The sequence below is a fragment of the Epinephelus moara genome, chromosome 1 (genome assembly GCF_006386435.1).
Source record: "Epinephelus moara isolate mb chromosome 1, YSFRI_EMoa_1.0, whole genome shotgun sequence".
NCBI lineage: Eukaryota > Metazoa > Chordata > Actinopteri > Perciformes > Serranidae > Epinephelus > Epinephelus moara.
In genome coordinates this window covers 13,617,277-13,629,492 of record NC_065506.1, presented here as the reverse complement: position 1 = coordinate 13,629,492, position 12,216 = coordinate 13,617,277, and the positions used below count along the sequence as shown (strand labels likewise).

At 41.9% G+C, this 12,216-nt stretch overlaps 1 protein-coding gene across 1 annotated transcript in view; it reads right to left on the bottom strand.

Moving 5' to 3' along the window:
* LOC126390766 (carbohydrate sulfotransferase 8-like) overlaps positions 1-11,205 on the bottom strand; it is a 207,290-nt gene extending 196,085 nt beyond the window's left edge. The window contains exon 1 of the mRNA XM_050045224.1: positions 10,707-11,205. The gene's annotated coding sequence lies outside the window, so the exon portion shown is untranslated. The remainder of the gene's footprint in view (positions 1-10,706) is intronic.
* Positions 11,206-12,216: the final 1,011 nt, after the last annotated feature.

The window sequence follows — 12,216 nt, the reverse complement described above, 5'->3', positions numbered from 1 at the left end:
TGTGGAGGAGGCCTGCAGATATGGGATGAACACGAGTCCCTGCCACCTTCTGTGCCACCCATGTTGCCGCTGCAGTGACAGCCAAGGTCAACTCAGGAATGTCAGAGGGCTCCAGCATGGAGATAAGACTCTCACAAAACATCTGAACCACCATGCTGCTTTTATGAAGGAAAGAGAATCCTGCCCCTGAATTATTCAATGGGTCTCCCCCACCCTAAATAACAGCCGGCAAGCATTGTTTGACATCCCGAATGAATAATTAAGGGCTGACCTTTTGTTCCCATTAGAGGTGATAGGTTGATAGCGCCATACTTTGTGGGTGAGGCTGTGAGACGATGTGAAGGTGCTGTGCAGAGGAACTAGGAATTTTCTGTATTACAATTAGTCAAACTCTTAGGCTCAGGCAGTGATGCTAAGAAAAGAAACACACTGCATCCCTGTAGGATGCATTGATATACAAAGATGTAGATGCGGTCTCTGTTGATTGTTCCTAAAGCATAGCCTGAAGCCATTCTTTGTCACTACTTCCCTGTTCTCTTAAGAATTGTACTGTCGCTTGTTCCTGACACATCACAGGCATTTTGATTATGCCTGTCAAGATCTTGTAGTCAGCTCTGTGAATCAGAAATGATGTATTAACACAAAGTCAATCCCAGCTCAGCTGGCTAGGTCCGGTTTGATGGCGTTCCAATGAGTTATGGTCTGGTTCCCAGTTTTGTATTTCAATGAGGCAATGAATCAAAGAACACTGGACAGAACCAAATCTACACAGTATATCCGACATGTAAAATATTACAACCATGATAATAAATTATGCTTTTCACTGACATCATATATGTTTTATTAAGTGTTTAGTCCGGCCATTAATGTTTAAGAAAGTCCTTTTGCAGCATGAAGAATAAAGTTAGAGATGTTGTATGTTTTCTTATTGTAAACAAATACCATGAAAACACTAAAACCAATATATACTCTGCTTACAAGTAGGCCATTGTCTGTGTAGCAAAAGCCTCATATAGACTGTTTAATTGCTATTTTGTTGCTAGGGTAACAGCTTTGATCCCTGTTAACTTCCTGTTAGTTACCATGGGAGCTGTAAAAGAAGGAAAAGACATGACATCAGTGACTCCTTTTCAAATTTTGCCATGATGCCAGACTTGGGCCACCGCTATTGAAATTAATGGGGTGGGCACGGCAAGTCCTGCTATAACCCAGCATATCTGTGTTATTTCACCTTTAACTAAAAAATCTAAACATGCACATTTATTTTTCTGTTTATTGGTCTCCAAACAGATCACGGCTCAGTCTACTGTCCATTTGGCCCAAAATAGCTAATGGTACATCATGATACGTGACCAAACAGGGCAGGTCCCACCTGTTATTACTGACCAGACTGCAACAGTAACCAAATAAGTGTATTAATGGCTCTGATAATTAATCTGTATGCACTCAAGATTTAGGTAAAAATCCACCAAACCAAGTAGGGCATCTCAACATATAGTTGCCTTATTAGCTATAGCATTAACAAACAACCCAACAGGAAGTACACTTGGACCCATTTAGAATGTTCATGCTGGCAAATTTGAGACAGTCTATATCTAAGGCCCTGTTTACACCTGGTACTAACATGCCTCCTGGGTGATCAGGTCCCAAATAGACAGCTCTACATAGAGGTGTAAATGCAACAAATGCATGCGTCTTGAGAGCCGACTGCTCCGACGACATTCAAAAGTGGTCTGGGCTGCATGTGGCCACATTCTTTCAACCATGTTTACGCTATTATGTCCTTGGCCACGTTGAATGGCCACTTATACTCCTTTTCGACAGTCATGGGCTGGCTTGGCTTGGCTTGCATTTCCATTACAACAGGGCTACCTGCTTGAAGGTGTGTCTTAAACTGATGACGGCTTGTCTTGACTGATGATGTTTAAAAGCAGTGGGCTGAGCCACGGCTAAAGTCCCCTTTTATTTTTGTTGTATGTGTTTTTCCATAGCAGGGTAGGTAAAAGAGGTCTACCTGTTGGAGGTGAGCTGTTTGCAGAGGTGCAGTAAGAGCCTGTTGTCTGCAGCTCTTCATCAACATCTCACTGTGGCTGTTTCTGATTTTACTTTCCCCCCTGCTGTATTATTAGACTTGCCTTTATTGAGGAGAAGCTAACAAAGTTCTGCTAACTCAGTAACAGCACAATTCATTTCCTATAGATTCTTCACAATAAAAGTCTACCTTTATTTTGTTATGTATAAACTTTTATTGTGAAACACCAAAATACGTTTTCGAGCAGTAACTTCGCACAACCTCTAAAACGGCAGAATAAAAGTAAAATAAAACTGATATCTAAAGTAAAAACAAGACGCAGTAGAGAAACTAAACTCTAAACCACAGAGATTCAGTTAGAAGCTACAAAAGTACTAAGAGCTGAACAAACAGAGACTTTTAGGAACGCCTTTATCTCTGGTCTCCTGTAGGCAGAGGTGAGTAGAGTCTCACGACACACACGTTTGTTTGGGGTTGGCTGCAGTCGGCGAGACGTCACCACTACGTGCTTGAGGGCAGGCAGCTGGCTTTTGGACCTACTCCTAAGAAGGTCAATCTCCAACGCGACGGCGCGGAGATGGCACGGTGCATCTAAATTGACAATGGAAACACAAATCGCCGCGACCAAGAGTGCCCGTGGAAAAAGGGTACTACTAATCTGACAGCCTTGCTTGTCTGAAAACCCCACCATATAAGAAAACTTTTGTTGGTGCAGTTCCATAGACACAGAAATTAAGGACCATTTCTGGAGCCACTCTCCTCCCAGCGAACGGTCAATTCAACGCCTGTGCTGTTAGTACGAGCTAACACAAAAGCAGCTGCAGCTGTTACACGGTCCCATCAAACTCACGTAGACAGTGAAATGACTCAGCTCTTTCGTTGACCCTGTTAATTACGTTTAGGTAACATTGGCGGTATGTGTGCAGCTGGGTGAACTCTTACCAGCTGTACCATGAACAGTGCTCACAATCCTGCAGCAGCAGACTAGGCTGTTAGTGTGCATGTAGCATGACAAACCTCCCGCGATTTAAAAAAAAACACATTTGGTCCTTGCAAACGGAAATGATTTACATGTTTATTTGTACATAGAGAGGGTTAGTGGGATCCGATTGCAAGTGGTCAATGGAGACGCACATGGAGACGCATTCTAATGCCAGGTGTGAACAGACAGACTTAAAGCTGTAGACAGATGTTAATACCAGCTGTAAACAGGCTCATATTTTGAACTAGAGCTCCATTGTTGTCCAAAAACTATAAAAAGCACATCAGTGAGTGTTGCACTGGGTGACATTTTCCTTCATTACAATGAACATGAAACTGTTACTTATTTTGAGTCCATCCCACATACACTGCTTGCTTCTGTAAATACTAGAGAACCAAATGTGTATTGATCCATAGTAAGGTTTGGTTATAACATAGGAACATTTTTTGTCGAATGGCCAATATGCACATTTGTGTGTGTGTGTTTGAGCTTTGGTCTGCAATGGGTGCTTTATGCAATATAGTTTTACTTATATGGATATTTTTTTAGTATCACAAGTGATATTTCACAATCTGTTCTGTTAATGTAAATATGAGAGTGCAATGTGTATAAAACAGGCATATAGATCTTCACTCTACTTAATGCTTCTCAGTTTTAACCAGCTGAACCTGCAGTTTCACTGAGAGCCTGCAGCTCCATCTGCCTGTGTGTCTCTGTGCTGGTTAAGCTGCTGCTACCAGGGTTTTGCTGATGAAAATTATGCATGATATTTACAAACAAATCAACTGAACATGCTGTGGCTAATTTTCCATACAAATACTATTAATGTCATAATTGCTTGTAATAACTCAACTCCTGATCCAAAATGACATGTTTGAGCACCGAACACAGATTAACTCACCTTACACTCTTAAAATTTACATAGAAAATCAGCTGACTAATGTTAGTTACATTCAGTGAATTTTTTAATTCTGTGATGTCTGTGATCATTTAAATTACAAGTATCAACTGCTGGAAATGTGTTGTTGTGCATCTCAGAGACGTTACTGCCGGTGCTGCAGCTCACTGTCAATGCGTGGTATAGCCTGGGGGTTGCCAGATCATTAGGTCAGATATCCCCCATATCTCACTCTTTCACTCCTCAATAAATACCATTTTTTATATAAACAAGAGACACACACACCTGGCAACTATGCATAAACCTCAGTGATTAACCCTTTATGGAGTTAACACAAAGAGATTGTTCAGTCCATTCCCAAATCTCCATGTATGGCTGATCACTATTCCTGATACATGCATTGTATACTCCTGTTTGAGTAAGGTCTGCTAAACCTTTCAGCAGGTTATGTGAACAACGACCTTACGAAGGAAGGAAATCATCTCTATGGAAACAAAAATAGCTTTTGATAGAATTAATTAATTGGAGAATCTAAATTTACAGATTGGATGCTGTAAAATGTCATCTGTGATTCATTAGCTGTCTGCATACGGCCAGAAGAGCGAGCTCCCGGTTGCTTCTTTCTTGAAGACGTCAGCGAGTTAGCACTGAGTACGGACATCTTTATTGATTCTCTCCCCTTCCCAGGGACAAAAACATTTTTAATCTAACAAAACATTTTCAACAATTGCCGACGTAATCATGTTAACTGTTTTGGTTCACTCTCATGTTTTGGGCTGCAGCAGGCTGCCATTTTCGACAAAAAAAGCCAGTGAACATAGTGGAGTGTTTAGCAACTATTTCCTTCAGGAGTTGGTGGAGACCAAACACAGAGATAAAGGAGAGTGAAACATGGACTTACATGTGCCAGGTGGCCAAATAAATGCAAATGTTGCTCTGCATCTGCTGGATGCGTATACACTATTGGAACAACATCACACCAACGAGCCCCCAACAAATTCCTCCTTCATAAAAGAGCACTTGGCAGCCTGTTTATACAATGGATTATCACTTATAAATATACAACCAGCTTCCTGTGCATAGCTTCACTAAAATGAACCAGACAAGAGGGAAAAACTCAATAAAAAGTCTATGGACACCATGACGGGTGCAAGAAGCATTGTTGTGCCATATAAATTAAATAATCTGCCACTTCTCATGGAATCAACCGCAGAATTAAAACATCAAATCAGACAACACGAAGATGTATTTACAATATAAACTCCACAAGAGCTGCAGCAGACCAATATTTACAAGCTAAAGAGAGCCTGAGCAGTTCCTGCACAGTGCAAAGCATACTGTACGCACACTTTACACACACACACACACACACACACACACACACACACACACACACACACACACACACACACACACACACACGCACACACACACGTTTTAAATTTACAACAATCAGGGAGTTTGTTGTTGCATTCGTCTGATTGAGAGTATTGTTCACAATGAAGTCCACAACATACTCCATAATGCCCAGCAAAGGCTTGAGACGTGACTTAGACAACTTGTTTCCCTCAAAAACTGCCATTGCAGGTTTTGAGGGAAATTTCAGTGAAATCCAGCAAAACTCATAAAGCTAAAGAGACCTATTTTATGCAATTTGGTTTTATGCTATTCAGCACAAATAAACTGTTGAGTGTACACAGACACCTTGGCAGCCACATTTTAACTGCCAGGCTTACTAGATATAGCAGCCATGTCCCAAGAAATTACATATACAACTATTATGAAACAGTTAGTAAATTTTTGAAGGACACATAATGCCAAGCAAATTATGTTTTCTATGAACATAATGAGGAAATTATGCTAATTACTGTATCTGACAAGTCGCAAAAATTTTAATACTGAACATGTCAGCATAATCACTGAAAATTGTGTTTATTTATTTATTTTTCACCAGAAAATAGTCATACAGTATTCACTTGTAAGGACTACAGTTTGATTTTTCTGTCATTAACTTTTAACTGAAAACACAACCTTTCCCTAACCTTACCCACAGTGCTTTTGTTACCTAACCCTAACCCTAACCCTATCCACAGACAGGAGTCTGGATGTAAATCCAGGCCTCTGGTGTCACAGTCTTGCACTTTGTATGTTCTCCATCCACCATGGTCACCTCCCTGCAAATCCAGCATGGTACATACATTTAGTGTTTCATTAACTCAAAGTGTCTCTGAACATAACCCAGGCCGCGATTGCGTTGTCACTACAACATAATTATGTATTTAATTTAGTAATATATTAACAGAATTTCTAGGAAGCAGAGTTAGTCAGTCCTGTGGGGCTATTTAACAGAATCAGTTACCTGTCAGCCCTTGTGGGAAATGTTTGTATCAAGTCTGTTTGTGAAATTGTGACCAAGATTCACTGTACCAGTCATACATGGCTTATTTTGTGTATAAAGAACATTCACAGAAGCTTTATCGACTTACATCACAGCAACAAAAAATAAATTTCAATAGGCAGTTAATATGTAAAAAGATTATGGTTGTCATGTTGTATGGTTCATATGTTTTTATGTTGATCAGTACTTTTGATGAAGATGCCAGGGAGCAAACATTATGATTGGACATCTTTATTGATTTTCTGGCTTTTCAGGGTGTAACAAAGAAAGCATTAAGAGATAGGCCAACATATTGTTGGTTTTGGTCTTTTCATGGGGTTTGTTGTAAAAGGCAAAACATACAATAACACCAGCACAGTCCTTTAAGAACACAAAGCTCTTTTGTTGTTTCTAATATACAACAGTTTGCACAAAATAGTGCCATTACTGGACCGGGTCTATACATCACAGTCTTCTCCAGAAAAATGTTTTTCACCGAAGTGGGGCCTCTGGTTCCTTCGCTATGTGAGGAAGAAAACCAGAGCTGCAGTACGCCCGCAGTGACACACTCAGGAGAGTGCTACTCTGAGGCGAGCACAGATTCCTGGTTTAAGTAGAGATAGGGTGCTGAAGACAGACCATATTTATAGCCAGGGATAGGAATAATTCATCGTGATCAAAGTGCAGATCATGCTCCATTCCATCAGAGAGCAGATGTGGCAGAATGAAAAGAGCACGCTTTCTCTCTGTCTGCTCTCTAGCGGCCTCCCAAATGGAAAACAGTGGGGCGAAGTTATCTCAGTGGAGCCGCTGTGTGTTTGTCGTCATGTGCTCTGCGCTTGTTCTCAGGCGGCTTCTCTTTAGAACAGGAGCAACGGCTCCAAGGTGTAACATGCAGTACAAAAGAAAAAGGAGGGGGGGGGAAAAAAGTGCAACACACATGCAACATGTCCTTTCAATCAGAGCGAGGAGTGAATATTTGAGCTCACAGCAGGGGGGCGAGTGCCTGAAGCCATGTGCCATAAAGCGCATATGCCGCGACCGCTGTCACATTGCTCCTGTACAGGCATGTGAATAAATTAGATCACAGAGTCAGAGGTCAGAGCTGACTGACTGAATGAAAAGCTGCATTTCTGTTTGAGGTAACCCTCCATTTTACTTGTTTTCTGTGTGTAATTTGCCACGCAGCTTTGATTTGTTGCTTAATATTATCAGTGAATGCCACTGTCAACAGTGAGACCACACATGTTGGCACAACACTCTCCACACATGTACACAATAGCAGCATCCCACCATACCAGTTTGTTTCATTTCATTTTTGTCTCACCCCTCATACACTCACTTTCCCAGGGACACACAATTTCCCCTTTTTTCTTCCCCTCTTTTGTCTTTAGTCTCTCCTGCCTTTTCTTCTCCCAGTAATGCTCTCTCTCTGCAATCACACACAAACACATAGACACACACATGCCTGCTTCTTCCAGTTTCATTTTCTCTCCCACCCACACACAGACACACACATGCGCCTGTTTCTTTCTCTCTTTCATTTTCTGCGTCTCCAACCCTTTCTGCTTCCCTGTCACTTCTTCAATGCACATACACACACACACACACACACACACACACACACCCACACAAAAAATACACACACATAAGCACAAGTGTGCAGACATACAAGCTCCTTCATCTTCTCTTTTATTTCTTCTCCCTCCCACACTTTTCCTTTTGCTACTTCCATGCATGCACACACACACACACACACACGCACACAAGCACACACTGAGGCGCCTGTTTCATTCGCTCTCATTTTCTCTCCCTCTCTCACCAGCCCTTTCTCTCCCAATCACTCCTTCAACACGCACTCATACGTGCATACATAGTACCTCTTTCTCTCTGTCTTTTTACCATGTCTCTCATTCTGCCTCCCTCCCACAATCATGTACACACACACATACACACACATACACGCACACACACACTACCAGCAGTCCAGCTTCCCTTACTCCCAGCTGGGCTTGGACAGCTCTCTTCCTCTGGCCTCACTGGGCCATCTGGAGTGCAATGTCCCCGCTCCGCTGGGCCCCTGCCAGCCGCTGAGCCTCCCAGGATGAGCACAGCATCTTCAAGCACAATTTGTACGCGTCAAAGCTCTGCTGTGTGTCCACTGACCCAGCTGAGTGAAGTCATTGAGACTTGCATTTCCCACCTCAAAGGAGCCTCATTCTGCTTTGATGACACCTGCGTTCTGCATCTCTCCGGATGGAGGACGGCACAGTAATTGATTAAAGCCGCTGAGCAACCTTACTGGCAATTACAGCTCTGTTTATGAGCTCATTGAGGGTTTGTCTTTGCTTGAGGAGTGGATATGACAAACCTGGCACACGTGTCAAGTACCTTGACAAACTTTTCAGGTGAAAATACACCTGTGTTCTACGTACATTACAAAGTCTAGCAGAATAAAGGAAAAACATGGCAGCTCCTCCAGTAAAGGCATGCGAGACTCAAATTAAATTATGCAATGGACACTGGCAGGGACTTTCGTCTGTCCATGGGAAGTGTTACATTTCCACAATAGCAAAATACAAACTATTTTGTAAATAGCTGCGAAACCTGCATTCAGTAATGTTAGATCCTCTGACTCAATGCTTACGTAGTTATCTAATCCTTATTATGAAGTGTAAAAGACTGGATGGATTTCAGCCACCACTATGCAAACTTGTTGCAGCTTTAAGCCTACAGAGTTTAGAGCTAACTGACTTTAATAACTGGAATAGGAAATAGAAAAAATGTAATTCAATACAAAAGACGAGAGAAACTTGCCTTTGAAATTAAGTCGTGCCTTTTGAAATTGATCCCAACTTAAGTTATTCAGCCACAAGTTTCCCCACCTCAAAGGGGCCTTGTTCTGCTTTGATGACACCCACGCTCCCTCTCAGCTCGACAGGGTAATTAATTAAAGCAAGTAAGTCACAGTACTTGCAATTACAATGGTTTAAGATCTTCAAGATCTAAACAATCTTTTTATAACTGACCACCGACACACAAAGTGAATGTTGAAAATCAAAGGAAAACAAGTGGCAAATGCAATACTCCAAACCTCCTTATTGGATAATCACTTTCCATTGGTTTCATTTGGCAGCTTTTATTCAGATCTCTTTGGACAACACTCTGGAAGCGACTAGAGTTTTAAAGTCCCTACGAAGCTTAAGGTTGTGTTCAAGATGCTGGAGCAAAATCATTTACGCTATACGAGTGGCATAACCCAAAATACATACACGCCTGCGGCCAGTTAGTTTGCAGTAGCTATTTTTATAGTCTAGCAAACACACCAATCCTATGTGACACCCGAGAAACACACACAAACTCTGTCCTGATCTTTTCTATTTTCTGATTGTGCTCAAATCACAGGTTTGCCGAGCTAGAAAAAAAAATTAAAAGCCATTAAAAACTGTGAAATGGATCACTGACCCTCATCATCAATTACAAAGTTGTTGTTGTTTTTTTCCACATAAATTGATTTGGGAAGCCTGAGAACCACTAGCGGAGCACCAACAAAATGCTATACCATACGGATGTGTGCAGCACGAAGTTATCAGGTACCAGCAGGCAGCAAAGTGAGAGTCCAACACACACTGCTGGCTCCCTCAGTCACTGCTCCAATACAAAGAGTCTCTACTGTACATAACGTAACCCAAACAAAGCATGAGGAGTGATGCCAGCAGCAGTTTCACTGCTTTATTTGCATGTGACAGACACCAGATGCACCCATTACTGTCACCCCAACAATGAATCTGTCCTTTGTCATATCTTGACGTGTGTGAAAAAGACTTGAAAGCACAAAAAAGAAAGTGCAATTACAGTCAATAGACAATATTATGCTTAATCTTGCAATGACCCCATGGTCTCATCATTTCAACACTAATGAATTGTGTTTACAGTCAAAGTAAATGCTGCATAATGCACTGCACCCTAAAAGCATAATTAATAGAGAAAAGACAAGCAAAGCATTCATTCTCAAACTTTGGTGCTAAAAGGTTTCAACGCCACAGCAGGAAGCAAAAACTAATTTATGGGGTAACAGCTGAATGGACACCAAGGGAAATTTTGGAAAGTAAAACACTTAATGACATGCACACAGAGTGAAATCAACAGGCAATCTGTGACATCTTTGGTTCAATACTTAGTCAATACTTTGGACTCAATCATGTAGAGCAAGCTAAGTCAACTCACGAGAGATTGATGCTGTAACTTTGTAGCTATAATCAATCAATGATCTCAAACTTCAAAATGAAACCCATGCAGACACTCAGGACAACAAAGACACAGAGCAGTGTGGAGTCTGTAATTGAATCTCTCAGAGTCATGACTGAAACAGCTTATCTGTATTTTTCCTGCACGACACATCCAGTGTTGGACTTACCTTGCTGAAGCTGGCAAATAGCACGAAGCTCAGAGAGCTCAGTGAGAGCGTCCTCCTCTTCACTAGTTGATCAGCCAAGTCTGTTCTGTTTCAGCACCACGGAGAGCGCGTCCGCCTCTTTGGGGGAATGATGCAAGTTAATGGTTGACGCTGTGAACGCATCGACTGTGCACACCGAGAACACGTCTCCCTCAAGTTTGATGCCACCTCGTTGATGCTCTGGCTGGAGCAAACATGACTCGCCGTGCCTGATGCTTTTAGAAGGAGTGCGGCCAATCACAGCGCCTCTCGCTCTTTGCTCTCACATCTTTGCGCATCCCCGAAGAGTCTCCTAGGACCGGTGCCTGTCTGCCTCCAGGCGGGGCACGGCTGCAGAAATAGTGACTTTAAGACTGGCTTCTCCTGCTATTGGAGCATATCTTCATTTGCTGTGCTCTTCTTTGTCTTCAAGGCGACGCTGACACTGACAAAGATAGGGCTCTGAATTTCCTCTCCGCCATCGACTCCGCACGGGAGCAGTGGGAGCCCGGAGCAGGAGGAGTGTCTTTTACAGTCCGAGTTCATTAAAGACTCTTCTAATATGGATGAGCCGCGTGTCTCATGGTTATTATAACCCGTCTTTTCTTACCAAATGGCGGGATCACGGCGCGCTGCAAGTGTCACCGCTATAATGAATGCAACTGAGCTGGATCTCCTTTTAATCGGAGATGTGAGAAAGAGATATATCCAGGCGATTAGATCCAACGTCATTAATTAATTATGAATTAGATATTAATTGTGATTTAGAAAACAGTGCCACTGTGCATGTGGGGGTGTTAATGGATGTCTGTGTTTGTGTGTGAGGATGACTTTTAGACTTTTAACCAACTGATTGGGCACAACAACTTAATTGAGATGTCTTTGCACTACAGCTGCATTCAGCATTCAGTGTTTAAGTAGGAGCAGGATTTCTGCTTTCATCAGGGTCAGGAAGTGTATGTTAAAAAAATATGTCCCCAAACGTGTGGAGGGATGTTTTATGATTGACTATTATATATTTATAGTGTCAATTACGTTTTTCAAGCCACTTACATTCAGTTTCTCATGTCAAAATCCAGATTACATATCCCAGTCTAACCAGTTTGGATCAGAGGCGTATAGGCAGACAACACATGCACAGATGTGTGAGTCCACCTGCTGCCAGTTCCTCAGATAACCGTCTCAGGCAGTCACACATTGTTAGTGTAGCTATATGGTGTGCAATTGATTTCAGTTTGATTGTATTGATTGGAGGTCCCGTCACTCTTTTCCATTATGATAATATCAAAGTGCCACTTCAACACAGTGGCCTTGCCAAATTAGGCTGGTGTAAAATATCACAGCCTCCAGCCAGTGAGCAGCCATCAGCCTCAGAAAAAGCACACACAATAAGCTGTTTAATCTTGCACTGATTTGAACTAAAGGATTTTGCCCAGTCATTTTCTCTAAAAAAGGGATGCATAGTTGGAAAAAATAGAGCTTTAATGAAAAG